Raw genomic sequence first — 19,412 nt, 5'->3', positions numbered from 1 at the left:
TGACCAAGAGTTTGCAATTGGTAGACTGGGAGAACCTGTAAGGATGAATAGAAGCCACCTCAAAAGCCTCCGTCCCTCTCGGAGAGCCCTGCAAGCTATTGAGGGCATCCCGCCTGCACGGCAGAGCCCGGCAAGCTACCTGTGGCATATTTGATATGCCAAAAACAGTAACAATAATGGGTCTTATTCCCCTGATCCTGAAAGAGCCTTGGATACGGCAGTGTTGGGAAGGACAAGTAGGGAGAGGCTGATAAAAGCACATGACAGGCACAAATGGAGACGTTACTTGCGCCCCTTCGAGCAAATCGAGGATCTACAGGACTACAGATGATACAGGTAAAGACTGATCCCTTTTTTTAGCTACAATACCAGAGATACAATCCAGAAAGGATACCATTGGTGACTGACATCATAAAAATTAGAAACTGCGTTGTAAAAGACAACAAAAAAGAAGAGTCTTGGAGAAAATATTTACAAACATTAATAAAAGAGATTCACCTAAGTTAACTCATACATTTATAATTTGGTTGGAAAAAATTTCAATGGCATTTAAAATTTTGTCTCTCCAAATTCTGAATCACAATAGTCTATTGCCATTTTGCTTGCAGCATTTCTGATAAACTGTTCTTTATCATTTCTTTAGAGACTCTTAATATGTAGAATGATACAGCAAAGGGAGTATGATTAAACAGTTTTCATGTTACTATTTCATGATGATAGAAGATTTAAAATTTAAGATATAAAATTTACATGACTCCCAAAGCACCTCAGAGGGGGGCAGGTTGAGTTTCCTTCCCCACTCCAAACAGAACCCTGGTAGCCAAAAACCTGCAGAAGCCAACCATCGCTATGTGCAAGGCCACTCTCCATACAAGCCTCACCCAAGAGGAGATGAACCTCACCAGAGAGCAGATCTGCAAGAAAACCCAGGTATGGAGGAACCCATGACTGAGATCTCCAAGCCGGCTCAGATCGGGACTGGGCCTCCTCCCTCCAGGTCCTCAGTTTTCCAGTAGCTTGGCAGTCACACCCACAAACTGTCCCTGGTGCCATGTAATCACATCAATGGCCAAGACCCAGAGACCATAAACAAAAGCTCCCAGAAGAGAACAACGCAGAATTTCCTGGACATTTTATTCTATCCATAACAAGTGATACAAAACAAATAATCTAGCATTACCTTTTTGGCAGGTTTGAGTGGTGATGAAAGTAGTGTTGAAATATTGAATGTAACTAAAGTAGAGAGAGAGAGTATGGGGAAATTTGTCTGCCACACAGACAGGGGAAGGGTTGGAACCGGGGTTGTCGGGGGAAATACTGGGGATTTTGGTAGTGGAAAATGTGCACTAGTGAAGGGATGGGTGTTTGATGATTATATGACAAAAGCTCAAACATGAAACTTTGTAACTGTATATCACGGTGAATCAAAAAAAGGCATGGGGAATAACAATAAAATAATAAAATGAAATTAACATTCAGAATAAAATTTAGAAAAAAGTAATATGGAGGTCATGCCCAATTCAATCAGCTTAATCAATGGCTGAATAAATAGCAGTACTCCTATATTATAGAAAAAAAATTATGTGACTCAAAATGCTAATTTCTCTAATCTTTTTATTTAATTACTGAATGCTTTTAATTGAAATAATGGGGTCTAGAGAGATAGTGCAGTGGGTAGGGCACTTGACTTGCACTTTACCGCCCAGGTTCAGTCCCTAGCATCCCATGTGATCCCATAGCATGGCAACAAATAATCACGGAGCTCAGACCCAGGAGTAACTCCTGAGCATAACTAAATGTGCATATATATTCATACATACACACACACACGCGCGCACACACACACACACACACACACACACACACACATGGCTGGAATGATAGCACAGCAGGTAGGGTGTTTGTCTTACACGCGGCCAACCCGGTTCGATCCCTCTGCCCCTCTTGGAGAGCCCAGCAAGCTACCGAGAGTATCCCACATGCACTGCAGAGCCTGGCAAGCTATCTGTAGCATCTTTGATATGCCAAAAACAGTAACAACACGTTTCACAATGGAGATGTTACTGGTGCCTGCTCAAGCAAATTGATAAGATAAGCAATGGGATGATAATGATACAGTGATACAGTGATAAATCTATATATATACATATATCACTGTATCCCTATATATATGTGTATATAAATATGTATATATATATATATATATATATATATGGAGAGTGATAGTATGGTAAGCAAGGCGGGATTGCCTTACATACATCTGACCCAATTTTTTTTTTGTGTGTGTGTGATATTTGTTCTTTTTATTGGTATTATCTTTACTTGGGGGTTATAGCATTCAGACTGATTATTTAATGATCAGTGACATTTGCTTATTGAAGTCAGTGGAAAAATAGATCAAATATAGTATCCAAGTGAATATACAGAAAGAGTTTTACCCAGCTTAGAATGCGAATTTCTAGAAAGCAAGATTTTATCTGGTATGCCATTAAATGGTAACATTCGGATAGCACCTGATTAATATTTGTTGGTTAGTTCATTAATTGGTATGCATCAGAGTTGCTAAATACAGCTGTTTTTTTTTAATTTATTTATTTTTAATTAGAGAATCACCGTGAGGGTACAGTTACAGATTTATACACTTTTGTGCTTATACTTCCCTCATACAAAGTTTGGAACCCATCCCTTCACCAGTGCCCATTCTCCACCACCCGTAAACCCAGTGTCCCTCCCACCCTCCCCAATCCCATCTCCCCCCCACCCCACCCTGCCACTGACCCAATTTTGATCCAAGTGAACCCTTTTCGCAAAGCCAGGAGCAAACCCTAGATACTGCTCACTGTGTACAACCCACAAAAAAAATTAAATAATGTATTATATAAAATTATATAGTACATCACAGGAAATTATCTCATAGCCTTTTATGCATTCAACACCAAGTGCCAAAAGACATCTGTATCCTGTCAAATAGCTCTCTGCTTTCCTTTTCTTGTCTGAAAACAAAGGAAACAGCAGATTCTGCAAAACAGTTACAGTATGTCTCCCTTTAACTTCTCTATCTCTATTGCTAGTAGTCATTCATAGGTGAGACGTGTATTACTTATATCATTCACCATTTAATTATCTTATTGATTGACACCTGTAAACTATGTTTGTCTTGATTCATATAAATATATCATGAATTTTAATGGCAATAGGTTACTGAATAATATGAGCAAATCAGTTCACTTTATTTATTCCAATAAATTTACCCTGCCTCAATGTTTTTAACTATTACCAAAATTTTATAATGCATTCTATTGAAATATTGGGGAGGGGGGCAGAGAAATAGTACAATGGGTACAATAGCACTTAATTTGCATTAGGCTTGTCCAGCTTCAATTCCAGGAACCTAAAATGGTCCTCTAAGTCCCATCAGGAATGATTCCTAAGCACAGAACCAAAAATAAGTCCTAGACATTGTTGGATATGGCCCCCAAAATATATTTTGTGCAAGTGTGCAATTTTCTATGGAGAACACACATATAGACTAATATAATTGCTAAGGTATTGATTATATGCATTTTTCTATTCACTGGATACTGTCAGTTTATTCTAAAAGTCAATTAATAAGTGTGCAGATTTAAGTTGTCTACTTGCACATATATTTCAAAAATCAGTCTTTTAATTTGTAAATGTCTCTAAATAGATTGGATGTACTATTTGCATTCTAATTGCCAATTTTATGCTTGTTAAAATTCTGACTTATTGTATTACATACATATGGCAAGACATAAAAATTCAGATATATATTTACATATATATCAAATCAATTCTCTTACGTTGGTCTTCTCATTTCTATATATATCTTTGCTTTAGTGTTCTTCTTTTCATGTATTATCTTTCATTTGGCCTCTTTGTTCTCCTATCCTAATTTAAAAGTTGAGAATTCTCTTTCCTGTTATCTTATTCTATAATTATTAACTTTAACCAACTCCTTCTGACTTACAACCATTTTCTGAAAACATAATTTGAATTCACTTGTAAGTTAATTTTATTCTTGTTTTAAAAAACAAATGAATATATGTTAGCAGAATGTTAACCAATATATTTGCTCCAACTCTTTTGCATTCCACTCCATATATCTTTTTGTCCAAGCTATTATTTTGTAAATGCATCTATTTAGTAATTATTTTCATAATAGTTGCTGCAAAAGAAAATCGTGGGCTTTGTTTTTCTGAAAATATGTATTATTACCTTCACTTTACCCACCGTGTTTTTATGCAATTAATTATAATTTCAAGGATTCAATATTCCTTCCTATCTCTTTGGGACATGAACAACAGTTTTCTTAATTCTTTTTCTCTCTCCGTAATATATTTCCTCCTCATTGCTTGTTTCTACTTAAGATGGTAACACTTTGGGGGGGGTTGGAGGAAAGATTACCTTAAGGTGTGGAGATCTTTCACTGTCACAATTAAGAATAATGCAAAACAAATAAAACTAATCAGAAACAGCCACAAGGAGGGTGGGGTCTTTACTTCTATTTCAGAGAGGGTGACCACTGTTAGAAAGTAGCCCTGCCTACCATCATCACATGCATGTTCAGGTCCCTCTTCCTGGGTTTGCTAAATGATGAGGATGCTGAGGAGCCCCCAGTCTTCTGTGGACACACAACTTCTTGGGGCCAAGTTGGGAGAGAGGATTGAGGGACTTGGTTTCAAAATTCATTATATGGGCTGGAGTGATAGTACAGCGGGTAGGGCGTTTGCCTTGTACGCAACCTACCCGAGTTCGATCCCCGGCATTCCATATGGTCCCCGGAGCACTGCCAGGAGTTTTTCCTGAGTGAAGAGCCAGGAGCATCTCTGAGCATCTCTGAGTGTGACCCAAAAAGGGAAAAAAAAAACCCAAAATTCATTATATACCTGCTCTATTTCATCCAATGACTATGCCTGGATTTCCACCATTTCAAAGCTCTCCCATTCATATGTCCTGAGAGAATAAACCTCTGTACCTCCTCTTGGATGAGAAGAGTCTCTGAGGAGAGGTGAATTTCTATATGCTGAGATCCAGCTTTCCAGTTTCTGAGGTAGTTTCATATTCTGCAGGTGGTTGGATCGTCTCCTCACTTTATACAAAGTTCTGAAAGGGTCAATGATTCCCTGAAGAAACCTCGATATAAATGCTCATTTCTCAAAGATCCATGTCTCATCAGCTTACCCTGGAGAGCCCTCAGAGATGAGCAATTGTTCCAAATCTCAGTGCTGTCCGTAGTAGCAATTGCATCAGCTTATGTGCTCTCTGGTCTTCATTTCTGTTCCCTCTTCACTACGGGATAACATTCTCCAGCATCTAATATATCTAAGACTCATCTCTATATATCAAACATTTTAATAGCCTTATTCTAAATGTTTATCTAGCTTTCAAAATACTTGCTTTAGATAAATTTTATCGTTGACTTAACCTATCATTTTTTTAAAAGGCAGAATTTCTTTCGTCACCTGATGCAGTGACAACTGCTCACGGAATGAAACTGTGGGCAAGGGACTCATCTTCACACTATACCTACTGATTAGGCATCACTGTCCACATCACACAGATGTGGAATCTGAGATTCACGGAGGGCAAATTACTCTCTGAAGAATACCCAACTAATTGGCAGTTAGGATTTAAAACCAGGTTTGTCTATCTCTTGAGCCCAATTACAGTAAACTAAAAAATCTCCCAGGAGCATTAATAAAGTCTTTGGAGAGATGCCAGCTGCCTCCAGGGAAAGGGTATTCAAGGCGATTTTGGTGGGTGTGCACATGTGTGTTTGTGCTTGTGTGAATAGGCGTAGGTGTGGGTAAGGAGTATTTAAGACATAGCACTTAGATGCTACTTGGTTCAGGCAGTGCCACTTCTTACCAATTTGCCTTCTTTCTCTCTGCTCATTCAACAGCATCTAATAAACACCTTATTTCCCTTCTCACTGACTTTCTATTTATTCAGTACTTTCTGTTGAAAATGCCTATTGTATTCAGGCAGATGAATGTCACAGCATGCACAATGCTTTGTAACACTAGGGACTATGAATAAGAATTTTTGCTTTGAACTAAAAAAGAAGTAGGAAGGACAAAAAAGACAGGGAGGATATTGCAGAGACAATGGAAAATAAATGTATATAAGAATCTAGAAATTTTCAAGGGGTCAGAGAGAGAGTATAGTGAGTAAGGAACTTGCCTGGTTTACCTGGCTACCAGGGTTCAACTTTTGGCACCACACATAGTCCCCCATTCCCACCCAGAACACCACAAGGAGCAATCCCTGAGCACCTCCATATGTGGCTCCTTCCAACAAACAAACCCCCAAATGTGCAAATCTCCAAGAAATGCTGCTACATAAAATATTTCTCTTTTGCGTCATAGATCTTTGTTATTATTAAGGTATGTCTGTATTCCTTTAAAAGGAAAAACATAAGTTTACATATGTTTTTATAGTGGGTGTGAAATAATCAGTTAGAACTCATTTGTTAAACAGAAAGGGGTACACAGTGGGAAACCGTAAGCTACTTCAGTTTTCATGCTAATATCGCTCAATTTATCATATTTTCAATTTGAGTAGTGTGATCTTAAGAAAGCATCTTGTTTGATTCTTTAGCCATCATGACTTTACCTTAGTAGGTTAGCCTGGGTCCTTTCCTCCTTGCTTTGTATAAAGATTGCTTCTTCCTATCAGCAATCTTTTTATGATTGTATAGTATAAAATTACTCCGCATTTTATGACTGGAGTGCATTGATCAATACATCCTTCCATCGTATGTACATCATTCAAAATAGAGATTCTTTTGTCTGTGGAAAAACGGAAAACAAACATAGTCACAACTTTCTGACCACGATTAGCTGTGCAGAAGACAGAAGTCTTAGAGAAATCCAGAGTATACTGTCCTTCCCATGACTTCAAAGATGGAAGACTTGAGGATCTTCTTATGACTCTACTCATTTTTTATGACTCTACAAAATGTCACCTTTGCCCAGGAATTGATCATGACAGCTTTCACAATATTCTTTCTGCTCCCCTTTCCTCTCTTGACATGTGCTTAGAAAATACTCATTTCTGACTCCCTTTCCTTCCAGACTGTAAGCATCAGGAGGTCAGGGAAAAAGTCCTTTTTGCATATTAATCCCCACCCCCCACCGCCTTCACATATGTAGAGACTCAATGTGTACTAAGTGAATACATAGGTCCATTAAGTGTTTCTCTTTCTCTGACATTTTCTTTAACCCCCCCAAATAAGAGCAGCTCTTCGGAGCAAGGACCCACCTCTCCCTTGCCACCACTTCATTTCCATGCACAGCACATGCTTCCGGGCTGCACATCGTGGGATTCATATTTCAGAGAGTTTTGGAGTCTCTACAGCTGAAATGCTCTTTCCATGTAAAATCCTCCTGTGCTCTCTCTCCTGCTCAGCAGCAGTTGAGAAGCCAGTCACTTGTGCAAACTCTGAAAGACTATTGATAAAAGAAAAAAGATGACACTTGCTTCTGGCAGTTTTACTCAAAGGTATGTGCCTGAAAGTCAGAAAAAGATATCATGAGCCACAGGAAGTGTGAGAGATCTCTGTAGAGAATGTAGGGAAAAGTCTATTGATAGAGTAGGGGCGCTTCCCCACGATGCTTGGCAAGAAAGAGCAGCTCAAAGACTAAAAGACAAGTGAATACAGTCAGAGAGGCCAGGAGTGAGTTCGGCAGCAAACTCACTCTCATCTTTCATGTGTCATGTCCTTGAGCTGTATTGGCGCTTCTGTGTGAGTTATAGTCCAGTGGTAAATAGAAGTCAGGCCAGACATCATTACAAATACTTGCAATGATGGTTGAAAGAGGGAGTTAAACAGGAAGTGGATGGTTAAATCGAATCAGGCGCTTATCAAGTTTGACAAGAGATATATAAAAATAGATAAATAAAATATTTCTGGGAAGGTTACCGGCTGGAGGAAGAGAATAAAATTACCCTAAATTTTGTTACATTTCAGCTGAGATTTCATGGAAAAATTCACCAGAGAAATCAGCTGACTCCCTATCGGAGTTTTAATGCAGCCATTTAGAGTACTTCATGCTGCCTCATTGCCCAGGTAATTACTTTTCTTTTCATCAACCTAAAATTCTCCAGTACTTTCAGCTGGAAAAACTAGTTTCCATTTCCCTGTGTTGGAAGTCACATGCAAAATGTCACTGACCCAGGTTTGATGTCTTCCACTTCAATGCAGGTGCATATGTAAGAGAGGTCCAGAGATTTTTTTTTCGATTGTTTTCATGGATATTTTTTAAAAAATGGCTGTCAGTCATTTGGATGGGAGAATTAAAATACGGATGAAACAGCTGGAGAGGGTGGAGAATGCTTATAAATGGTAGGATATAGAGTAAATGAATGTGTGTTACCAAATTAATTTCATTTAAATGTCCATTTATTAGCTTAATAATCATTATATCTAAAATAGTTTTTAACTTCAAATGGGCAATTTTTAAGTCAGACTTGAAAGAGAGAAGCAGAATTCCTGGCAGTAATACAAACTAAGGATTTGATAAGAGTTAGCTGACCAGGGCATTGTAGAAAATGATTTAATAATTTACATGTGGCTATTTCTTTTACATACAGTGCTGGACCCGAAGTTCACAAGATAGGGAGTCAGAAAGGAGAAATGAATATTAATCCCTGGAAAGAAGAGAAAAAACAGAAACTGTGAGATGACCTAGATTCCAAGAAGAGATGTTGGAATCCATGTCAATTTCTCTCTGGCTCAAACATTCTGTTTTGACAATGCAGCTTATTATAGAAGACAATATCCTTCTTCATGGATCTAGACAAATATTTCTCCAGGAGTTAGAGAAGCTGAAAGAGACTCAGTGTTGCTGGAGGCTGCCAGTATAGCAATTGACTCTTACCAACACTACATACCTATGACATCAGGTGTTAACTACAATAGCACCTGAACTTACATCGACCTTCCATTCATAAAAATGGCTTTCAGAAACTTCTCTTGAGGCAAGTTCTATTCCAGAACAATTGTCTGAGAACAGAATGATGGACCAAGATGGAAATCTAGGTGAGAAAGGGATGGGACGAGGGTTAAGAAAGAACTCTTGAAGAGTATATTCAATCTCTTATGTTTATTAACCTCATCAAGGAGTATTTACATTTTTATGGTATATTGTACAATTCAATAAATCCTTTCTGTGCTTAAGTAACCTCAACTAAAATTTCTTCTACCTGAAACTGAAAAATATATAATCAATGATTAGATTGTGTGAGAAATTAGAGTTGCTTGGCATGAGGTATAACCGGAGGAAAGCAATTCAATTATAAAAAGCTGCATCTAATATATTAACATGTTCTGAACAATGAATTAATGAATGAATGAGAGGTTCAGAAGTGAGAAACATCTTGGTGTCTATGTGTGGGAAACACACGGTGATTAGTATTGACTTTTTCCCAGAAAATTCTATTTGCATGAAAAGAGCTTCCAAATCAATTGGGTTTTACTGTAGCACCAAAATAGACTTCATGCCATAATTTTCTTGTCACTTGTTATAATCGCAGTGGTTATGGAATTTTTCAACAGTAAAAAGACCAAATCTTCTTTATCCAGCATTTTTGTTGTTGTTATTAAATGCTCGGCAACATACCTTCCATTACTGTGGACCAATGATTATAACACATTATGGCAAAAATTAATAAAGCTAAATTATTCACAATTTAGAACTAATTCCATTTGTGCTATCAATTCTGAAATTCCATAAACCTATATTTCTGGGTTTGGGGAATGAAGTCCCAGGCATTATTGCATTTTCATAGTCTTTTATTTCCTTAAATTTAATTTTTCCATTCTTATAGGCTAATGTTTAGGTCAAGATTCCCTTGCTCCATAATGAGCCTGTCTGGAGACATATTGTCTAGTAGTTCTGACCATTTATATTTCATACTGGGAATCCATTCAAGGAAAAAGAGATCTCTCAATACACTCTTTGAAAACTTTCAAAGGAGAGAAAAAATAGCTCTTTGCATATCACACAGAGGTATTGCTTACTCCCTGGTTTCAATTTTCCTAACCTGGAAACACATTTCATGATCTTATGATCTGTCTCTAAAAAGGAGAGAGCTAGTGACTTTGAATATAGACATAAATGGGTTGACTTTTCATATGCCATGAAGGCTAACGACCTGTGGTTGAAGAAGCAGTAGAAATAGACAGACCCAACAGCCTCTTCTCAGAATGCTGTATCAAGACTTTCAGGACAAAAGAAACATCAGTATTGTTTTTCTCACTATTTTTATCTATGCTGTATATTTGACACTTCATCAAGAGTTATCCTGAGTGGTACTTTATTTCAAGACTTGATTAACAAGAAGCAAATTGAGAATGTTTCCTTCCACCAGAAATACATAGATAAGACACCAAGGACATTTATTGAAGAAGCAGAAAAAAATCAGAATTTGTACATCTGTGATTGTCTTGACTTTTTTTTGCACAACTGTTACAGTAAGGTTGCAAGATGGTTGCTAAACCTTAAAATACATGATGGTGTCAGAAAAGAATAAGGAGGAGAGGAAACTTATCAAGTGCACTCATTTCCACTGAGTCAAAAATGCAAGAATCTTCCAAGAATAACCAGTTAATTTCACTTATATTTCAATGGAAAGCTTATAGCAGAAGGCTTCTATCTGGTACAGGAAGTAGGAAATCTGATATAAGGAAGAAAAGACTTATGAGTAACAAGTGGGCAAACAAGGTCTTGGTATAATTCTTAAATAGTTGTGAGTTCCTTAGAAGCAAAGACTAAGTCATAAACCTTTTGTATTTTTACTTGAAATTTTTTCACTTTGGAGCAAGAATTCTCAGCACCACATGATCTCCCCAAATTGCCCTGTACTACCTTGAATGGTGTAACCCTGGGAACCCCAGCACCATAGGATGGTCCAGGTATGCCCTCCTCAGCACTTGTGAGAAGCATCACTTCCTCTGACCTTTGCACTAAAGCAGTGCAAGTACATTCTATTGTCCAGATAGACTAAAAATTGCTGGTGGGGTCCTAGAGCTCCTGAACACTGTTTGTCATTGTTGGTTCTCCCTAAATATTTTCATATTCTTATTTCCCTTTTTAAACCGCCACTTGTGAGGGCCTTGATAAATTGGATAAATATGTTATTAAATGATTACTGTTTTAAATTACAAATGAATCTAATAGTTACAATAGATCCATACATGTACTGACTTAATGGTCTCAATTCATCATGAGAATAATGCAAATATTTTCCAATTTAAGATTACTCAAGTAAACTGGGAAAACTTAAAAATAATAATATTAATAACAATAATAATAATAATAACAAGTGGCAACAACAAATTCCCCCAGATAGAGATCTTAGTGGAGAGAAAAAATAATTACCGGCATCCAGGAAGTGAAATTTTTTTTTACCTTATAAATAAAACAAACCTTTTTTGGTGTAAATGATTTTAAAATCAAGAGGAGTGCCAATTTTTTTTAAATATTTTTTTATTTTATTTTATTTTTTATTTCTTTTTGCTTTTTTGGGTCACACCCGGCGATGTGTAGGGGTTACTCTTGGCTCTGCACTCAGAAATTACTCCTGGAGGTGCTTGGGGCACCATATGGGATGCTGGGAATCGAAGCCGGGTTGGCCGCATGCAAGGCAAACGCCCTACCCGCTGTGCTATCACTCCAGCCCCAGAGTGCCAAAAAAGTTTTGAGAAAGTTAAAAGAGTCTTATAAATATTCTTTGCCTTGATACTAATATAGACATATAAGCTGAAATGTGTATAATTTAAAACATAAAAGTAGCTACCTCTAGAATAAAAATATGATTTGCAATTCTCAAGTTAGACAAAGAAATAGAAAGTTCTGTTCCATTTGGGCACTTATTACCTCCTACTATGCTTATTTTTATTCCACTCTGAAGGGAAATATTCTGTATCTGTTCCCCTCTTTCTAACTTCATTCAGAAAAGTATTCTCCAGATCCACCCACTTAACAGCAAATTGCATATTTTATCTTTCATTTTTTTACAGCTAAGTAGTATTCCACTATATATATGTACCATAGATTCTTTTTGCAGTCACCTATTTTTGGAAACTTGGGTTGTTTCAGATTTGGGTTACTGTGAATAGTGCTGTAATGAACATAGAAGTGCAAATGTCTTTTCTGAATATCTCTGATGAATATATATGCAAGAATCCTCAATCAAAACTAGCAAACTGATTCAAACAATAAATCAAAAAGATCATGCACCATCACCAGATATTCATCCAAGGACACAGGATGGATTAATATAGGCAAATCAATCAAAATAAGATACATATCAATACAAGTAATATTTAAAATCATATAATCATGTCAGTATATGCAGAGAAAACATTTAACAAGATCCAGCACTCATTTGTGATAAAAACTTTCAGTAAAATGGAGGTTGAAAGAATCTTCCTAAACACTGTTAAAGCCATTTACCACAGCAAACATTTTACTCAATGTTAAAAACCTGAATGCCTTCCTTCTAATAACATTCACAAAACAGATTTTTCTTTTCTTTTTTTAAATTTTATTAAATCACTGTGAGATAGTTACAAGCTTTCATGTTTGGCGACAGATTTTCCCATTCTCACCACTAGTATTGAATATGATGTTGAAAGTACTTGCCATATAAATTAGGAAAAATTAGATATTAAGGACATCCAGAATGGAAAAAAGTCATGTTTTCACTATTTGCAATTGTCATGATACAATACAAAGAATTAAAGACTATAAAAAAATAAAATCTCCTAAAAATAATAGAGGTATGCAATAAAGTAGCAGGCTACAAAATCAATGAACAAAAATCCATGGCTTTTCTATATGCACATAATAAAATAAAAAAGAAATTTTTAAAAGTCCCATTCACAATTGTTCCTCAGAAAATCAAGTACATAATAATCAGCTTAACTAAAGAGGCGAAAGACATACAAAGAAAACTAAACTAAATAAACTTCATAACTAAAAGAGGACATAAGAAAATTAAAACACATGTCTGTTTATGAATTTGAAGGATTAATACTGCTAAAATGACAATCTTACCCAAAGTATTATACACATTCATTGCAATTTCTATAAATGTAACTATGACATTTTGAAAGACATAGATCAAATGCTGTTGAAATTTATAGAGTAATAAACTCCCTGAATACCTTGAAATATATTGTTATATTAGTACACCTTAATTATAACAAAACAATTGCTATAATACTGAATAATAAAATCAATATAATCAAATCAAATAAATGATACCAAAATATGTTATTTATATGGAAAATATTTTAACATTGTTGTAATATGTTTAAAAACAAAAGGTAAGTTATAGTCATAAATTCTCTATTCACAATTTAATAACAGCAGAAATCTATTACCAAATGATAAGGAAAATTAATCTAATCACTTGGAGATTAAAAACAAAAACCTCTGCTAAATAATCTTTGCATCAAAAGATTAATCAAAGTTCCCATGACAAGTTATTAAAATTAACCACAATAAGATTTTATGTATCAGCGATCTTATTATATCTATTTAGTCACTTATAGGTGTGGCTGAGACTTTAAAAAGAGAAAAATTCATTTACTTAATTATATTTTTCATTAAATAGAAACTAATGAAACTAAATGAAATATTCAAGCTGGAAAGTTGCAGCAAAATAAACCTTGTATGAATATTAAATTAGAAAATAAGAAAGTTTTAAATGCTCTGAAACTTTTCAATTAAAACATAATTATATGTACACAAACATATCAAGTATATTAATGAAAGCCAAAAATAGAAAACATAAATATGCACATGATGAATTCTAAAAGCATAACTATTATTGTTATCTATGAGAGTATAATGCTGTTTTACTTCTCAGAATGAAGAGTTATGAAGACCTTGTCTTTTTCTTTATCCTAATCAAATAGTACTATATATAATCGAAGTTTTTTAATTTACTGAAATGTCAAATCCTTCTAATTTATAGAGCTTCTACAAACTTTTCCACATAGTCATTTTAATAATTTCATTGGAGATTATATGGTGGGGGGGTCTTTTTTGTTATTTATTAATTTTATTCTTGGCAAGTCATTTTCTTTGATTCCAAAGCAGGATAAATATGCAACGAACAATAATAATGTGCATTCAACACATTAGTTTGCTATTAGACCTGCTTTAGTATTAGTCAGACATATGTCTTATACAACACAAGACTTTCTAAATTGTGTCCAGATTTCTCGATTAATCTCAAAACCTGGCTATGCTTTTGCCTAATTTTCACTTACTACCATATCTTATTACCATATCTTAGAGTGCATGGGTCCCAACATATCGTGAAAGAAAACTTACAGATGACCAATTTATCCAAGACTCGAATCATGAACAGAATCACTTACATATAATGCAGTTACTAAAAGTGTCTATCTATGTTTCACACATGCTGACTTTGCCTATTAGTAAATCGAGCTTTAATAGCATCCTGACAAGTGAGCAATCTGATAAGCAATTCACCTGAGGAAGTGAAAGGATGAGAGAGAAAGAACTTTGCTTCTAGCTCTCCGCCAGATGAGTGAGGGCTGAAGCAGAAAGGGTTACTCATAAATGCACATTTTGAGTATCAAGGGACTCTAAAAACAAAAGAAAAGACTGGTCCTGGTTTGGTTAAAGATATGGTTATGGGTTTCCATTCACTTTTCCTGATGATTTTTAGGGTCTGTATAATCAACTGATTTGGCTCATATATGTAAATGGCTCCTAATGATTGCTTCAGTAACAAAGACTCTTATGCAAGTGCTTTGTAAAAGCAAATTTCCTTAGAACAGAATGCCTTGAGAACAAGATTTCTCTGAGCCTGGTTATAGAGTAGTGTACTGAGCCTACTATAATTTTATATAACTGTGAGGGAGGAAAAACAAAATTAAAAAAAAATTAGTTCTTTTCATTAAATGAAAAGGCCACTGTAAAGAAAATTCTTTAGATAGTAGTTCACCCCCTGAAACTGAATGAAATTGATGGAAAGTAACTGTTGTATATTAAGAAATAGTTTTTTTCCCTCCAATTAGAAAAACAATATATGTAACCCCTGGTCTTTACTGTTGGGTGAGATCATTGGTTTTCTTCTCAATTCCATTTCCCAAAGATTTTCTGGGACATTGAGTACTGAAATTATGAAGATGAATGAAAACCCTGAAGTTTGTCAGAGACAGATCTATAAGCTTGTGTAATTCATCTTGTGGTTTCTTCTACTGAGACTTTATTGCAGGGATTTAAAAATATCAGTGAGAATTCTGGCATGTGGAGTCATCAACCAGAAATAACTTTGCATCAAATCCCCAAATGGTCTTTCTGATTGGCAGGCATGCACAGGCTGAGAAGCAGCATTTCCTCTTTCTCAGACTTGCTCTGCCCTTTATATAAAGAAGGCTGCAGTTCTAACTAAAACTCTTGAAAGTAATAGATCTTAATGTGGATTCAATTCCAGATCAGTGGCAGATTTCTGCACTCTAGATAGCAGGTAAGTTATAAGGGACTTCCTGGCTAGCTCTGTAGTTAATCATAGAATATAAAAATTTAGAACTTAGTAGAAATTTAGAAACTATTCCATTCATGGTTAATGCTCTCATTTTTCAGAAAAGAAAACTGATCTTTAAGAAATTTAGATGTTTTGACAAAGGCCACAATGGCAAATGAAACCATCAGAATTCTTGACTCATACAAATTATCTATCTATTGGATAAGTATTTTCATCCTCAAAAGCTTATTTTATTAATTAGATAATAATCCTTTGCTTAATGATTGCTAAAAATAAGACAGTGACAATCTCCATCACTGTATTCCTGTCATCCCGTTGCTCATTGATTTCCTCGAGCGGGCACCAGTAACATGTCATTGTGAGACTCGTTACTGTTTTTGGCATATCAAATGTCAAATATGTCACGGGTAGCTTGCCAGGCTCTGCCATGCCAGCGAGATATTCTCAGTAGCTTGCTGGGCTCTCTGAGAGGGATGGAGGAATCGAACCCTGGTTGGCTGAGTGCAAGGCAAACACCCTACCTGCTGTGCTATCGCTCTAGCCCAACAATCTCTATAGAATGGAAAATTGTTCATAAGTATAGGAAAGAGATTTGGCACTTTCAAGAGGATCTACTTTAGAAATATCTGACTGACAAATTCTTGCTGATTGCTCCAGAGATATTAAGGGCAAAATGGCAGAGATTTCTGGGGAATAGAATGGGGTAAAAACATAAGGTTACAATAAATTTATTTTCTCATTATCCAGATGTAGTCTGTCAAGTAGGCATATCTTGGTTTTAGAAAAATATTAAAAAGAATTTTCATGTATTTCCATTGATAGTGTAACAAAATGTTAGTTAAAATATGCAAGTGTTTAAATAATAAGGACAAGGTGAGTTCACCCACCAACTTCTTGTCAGCTCAGACAAAACTTTTAATAATCCCACTCAGGATTCTTCTCTTGCCTTTATTTGGTTCAGTAAACTTATCCCAATAACTGACAAAAATGTAGAATATATGCTTGTCAAATGAAAACCTTGGTAAAATTGGAAAGGATCACTTAGTATTGTCAGTAAAATCAGAGTTTAAAATTATCTCAAAAATTTGTAATGCTCTAAGCCAGTAAGACGAAATCTGACACTTATAAATGCATAAGTTTCCATATTTAGGATCAAAAATCCATTTGCATCCATATAGAATGAGAGAGAACATAGATGTCTGAGAGTTTTATTTTTAAAATAGGTTCAATATACATCTGTGATCTCATGTATCTAATACATTTTAACACTGGTATTACATGAATTTATAAATAAGAGTTTACAGAATTATTGAGTCTGAAAGTTAACTCTCCCTGGGAAGTTTTGATGTTCAAACAACACATTTTTAGAGGAATATTAGTCAATGTAGAGAGGGTGGGGCAAAGTGGGAAAGAAGCTGCAGGTGTGGAAAACAAATGATCAAGATTCAGAGACTAGTGTTGGACACAGTTTAAGGAAATCCATTTTTTTATCAAAAATTTCTTTGCACATTATATACTGATTACTAGATAAAATCATACCAACAGAAATGAGGCTTACATTCTCCCTTAAAAAACTCACAGTTGTATGAGGAAGTACCCGAAAATACTTTTGATATTACACTATGTATCAGAAGAGAATCCCCCGTGGAGAACTGTAGGAGCCCAGAGAAAGGATGATTCCTCCTGAAGGGAGAAGTGGACCAGGAAGTAAGGATGGTTTGCAATTTGGACTACTTAGCCTGCAAAAGAAGGTTAAGGAAAAGACTTCTTAAATAACATAATAGTGCTATTGTCATTCAACACAGAGGTTACATTTTTCCTTCCTTTTTAATCTTTGCTCCTTCAATTACCCTGATTATAATGTCACCTCTCCTAAATTCAACCAACTTTCAGGAGTTTGCTGCAAGCTGATCTCTTTAGTCTGCTAACCCACAGCATTATGTTTGAGCAGACTGTGAGAGTAAGTATTTTCACCAGACTTGTACTTGATTACAAATGTACATCATCAAATGTTTCTTTCACAAGCTACACACCTGTTCCTGCATTATCTCTCCCTTAGAGCAAGGATGAAAATATCCTTTTCCACACCATGACCTTACTTTGTACCAGATGGTGCATGTATGTACATAGTCAACTAGCTCACTTTTTTTTTTTAATAGGAAACAATCTTAGGACTCTAACTAGGGAGCTTCTGAGAACCCTTCTTTTTTTTTTTAATATTGCTTTGTCCAGCTAAGGGAACAGAATTCCTTTCCCTGATATGAACTTCTAGTATTAGGTGACTGGACTAAGAGATAGGGCATAGGCCTCCAATGCCAGGACTTCTAGCTGGATGAGGCTGGCTATTTCATCATAAGTTCCCTGTTCCAAAGAGGACCCTTGACTGCACTCATTTGTGGAGTATAAAATAGCATTATATGAGGCTGACACCCAAGGGCAGTAGATACAAGGACCAAGGGGATTGCCACATATCTGGGAGACTGCTTCATGAGCGGAGGGAAGAAGGCAGATGGAATAGAGAAGGGATCACTAAGAAAATGATGGCTGAAGGAACCAGTTGGGATGAGAGATGCATGCCGAAAGTAGATAATGGACCAAACATGATGACCTCTCAGTGTCTATGTTGCAAACCATAATGCCCAAAAGTAGAGAGAGAGTATGGGGAATATTGACGCAGGGGGAGGGTGGAAAAAGGAGGGTATACCTGGGATATTGGTGGTGAGGAATGTGCACTCGTGGAGGGATAGGTGTTTGATCATTGTGAGATTGTAACTCAAACATGAAAGCTTGTAACTATCTCATGGTGATTCAATAAAATTTTAAAAATTAAAAAAAGATGACCCTTGATAGAGAACAATCTGTGACTCAGTCACGGTAGTTATTTTTTCCATAAAGTTTCAAGTCACAGGGAAAGACATACAAAGCTTTCAGGCTTAAGTCTCAGTTACATAATGCTTGAACACCCATCCCTTCACCAGTGCACATATTCCACCACCAAGAACAACAGTAAACTCCCCCCACCTCCACAGCCCCCCAGCCCCCCATCTCGCCTGTGTAACTGATAAATTTCACTTTACTTTCTCTTTACTTTGATTACATACAAACAAAAAACTCACTATTATTGTTTGGAGATTCCCCCGCCAGAGACGGACCTGCTGGAAAGGAAGCATTTGATAATTTGTTTTCCATTCCTGAGAATGAAGAGATATGAGGTCGTGTGGCCACAATAGCGGCCTCGAGGTTCTGGATTTCTGTATTTTAGTAACTAAGTCCAGAGGGATTTCTGCCAGAAGTTGCATCATTGCTAGCTTGTACCTCTCTGCTACTTTATATTCCACATATGAGTGCAATCTTTCTATGTCTGTCTCTTTCTTTCTAACTCATTTCACTCAACATGATACTTTCCATGTTGATCCACTTATATGCAAATTTCAAGACTTCATCTTTTCTAACAGCTGCATAGTATTCCATTGTGTAGATGTACCAAAGTTTCTTTAACCAGTCATCTGTTTTAGGGCACTCCGGTTTTTTCCAGATTGTGGCTATTGTAAACAGTGCTGCAATAAACATAGAAATGCAAATGTCATTTCTACAGTATCTTTTTGCCTCTCTGGGGTATATTCCCAGGAGTGGTATTGCTGGGTCAAATGGGAGCTCAATTTCTAATTTTTTGAGAATCGTTCCTATAGTTTTCCAAAAGGGCTGAACAAGTCGGCATTCCCACCAGCAGTGAAGAAGAGTCCCTTTCTCCCCACATCCGTGCCAACACTGGTCACTTTTGTTTTTTTGGATGTGGGCCAGTCTCTGTGGTGTAAGATGGTATCTCATTGTTGTTTTGATCTGCATCTCCCAGATGA

This window comes from Sorex araneus, chromosome X, assembly GCF_027595985.1.
Source record: "Sorex araneus isolate mSorAra2 chromosome X, mSorAra2.pri, whole genome shotgun sequence".
NCBI lineage: Eukaryota > Metazoa > Chordata > Mammalia > Eulipotyphla > Soricidae > Sorex > Sorex araneus.
Note: the sequence above shows the minus strand (reverse complement) of the source record.